The sequence below is a fragment of the Trypanosoma cruzi genome, genomic scaffold (assembly GCF_000209065.1).
Source record: "Trypanosoma cruzi strain CL Brener 1047053517131 genomic scaffold, whole genome shotgun sequence".
Taxonomy (NCBI): Eukaryota; Euglenozoa; class Kinetoplastea; order Trypanosomatida; family Trypanosomatidae; genus Trypanosoma; species Trypanosoma cruzi.
The window spans coordinates 182475-184126 of NW_001849574.1; the positions used below are offsets into that span (position 1 = coordinate 182475).

The 1652-nt window shown below is 49.7% G+C and overlaps 1 pseudogene, besides 4 other annotated features; it reads right to left on the reverse strand.

The window, feature by feature from the left end:
* Window positions 1-1652: a sequence feature (heterozygous, non-Esmeraldo-like haplotype).
* Window positions 29-572: a mobile genetic element.
* Window positions 582-617: a microsatellite.
* Window positions 710-883: a mobile genetic element.
* On the reverse strand, window positions 1036-1293 carry Tc00.1047053422955.10 (annotated as a pseudogene).

Sequence of the window (1652 nt, forward strand, 5' to 3'; positions counted from 1 at the left end):
TTGAGCGGTGAGCCTTCCCAAGTTGAATTCGCGCTCCCGTAATTGGGCGTGAGCGGCCTCCAACTCCTGTTGTAGTTCTGGGACCTGGTTGCCGGCCCCGGCGATATTGGATTCCCTCACCGATAGGTTAACACGCGCCTCCTCAACCTGCGAGTTAAGCTGAGCATTCCGATTCTGCACGTCCGCGACTGCGTTAGCGTAATCAATATTCAGGCGCCCCTTTCAGCAGTGATGAGCCCTTGTTGGTGCCCCAACTCCCGGGCTGTCCCCATAGCGGGCAGGAGCGCTTGTGTCTCAAAATTAGGGATCCGAGGCGCCCGTAGATTCGCAATATTTCCAATAAGAGTGGAATCCTGTCATGCATTAGAGATAGGTCCATGGAACAAGCATAAGCCTGTCGATGATGCGGCCACAGTTAACGTCCCGTCCGAAATATGATTACCATTAATAAACGTCATCTGCACCTGGGTCTCGCCACATTGGCACACCATGTCCCAGAGACGGGCGCCAATATCACACCACTCGGAGGGTGTGTAGGGAACCAAAGCCATTTCCTTAAACTTACCTGGCAGTGTGTTTGTAAAAAAAATAAAAACAAAACACAAAAAAAAAAAAAACAGAATAAACTTCCGCATCGCCGGCCGGACCCTGAAATTTCCTATATAAAAAAAAACGTTGAACCCCTTTTGTTTTGGCATATTTTTTTGAAAGCTTGTGAAGACAATGATCGTGGGAGAGCTGGCTAACTTAATTAATGTATGTATATCCTGGTAAATGAAGGCATTATTTATGATACTCTCTACCGTATGAATCTTTTGGGAAGAACACGACTTTGTAGGGGCAGGGGGCCGGTAGAGGCCAGAGTGTTTTTTGTTTTTATTTTCCTTATGATGTGAGGGGCCCATTTTTGTCCTCTTACCATTTTCCTGCTTGACATGCCGCCTCTTTTGGTCCCGGATCGCTGCCCGTCCGTGCGCCCGAGTGTGTGGCATTCCCATCTTTTCTTTCCTCCTTTCCCCTCGCCGTTTTTGTTTTTGTGGACCCACAGTCTGTCCCGCAAGGAATTGTTGTAATGGCTTATTGATTTGGCAGCACGTGCCCTGTAAGGCGTGCCCCCAGACCTCGTGGTGCTGTGCCGTGCCCCAGCAAGACGCAGCTGGTCCGGGCGCTGGTTGTGATGCCGTCAGCCCCGCGCCAACAACGACGACCCCATGAGGGAAACATTGCTGGCTCCTGGCTTCCCCCGACAATACGGAGCAATTGACCCTGGCACCACGCTGAGGCGGCCGGAGGGAAAATTCCAAAAGGAAATAACAACGGGTTTGGCGGGGGTGCCAGGAAATGAAGGTAAATAAAAAGAAAAAAATTTGTATATGCGAGCAATGAGAGTCATGTAAATGCAAAACGAAGGTTCAAAAACAAGGATCATACTTTGGTTGGTGACATACCACGACGGGGTGGTTGAAGAGGGCAATAGACGCGTACTGCGTGTGCGCTTGAAGCTGTTAGAGGCCTCTATTTTGTTATCGTATTTGGCTTGGGTCTCTTTGATGTGTCCTTTGTTGCTCATCTGTGGCCGTAAACTGAATTATGTGATTGTGGTTGAGCGGGTGTTGTGCGCAAGTGAAATGGGCGGTCTTTTCGCACCGCCA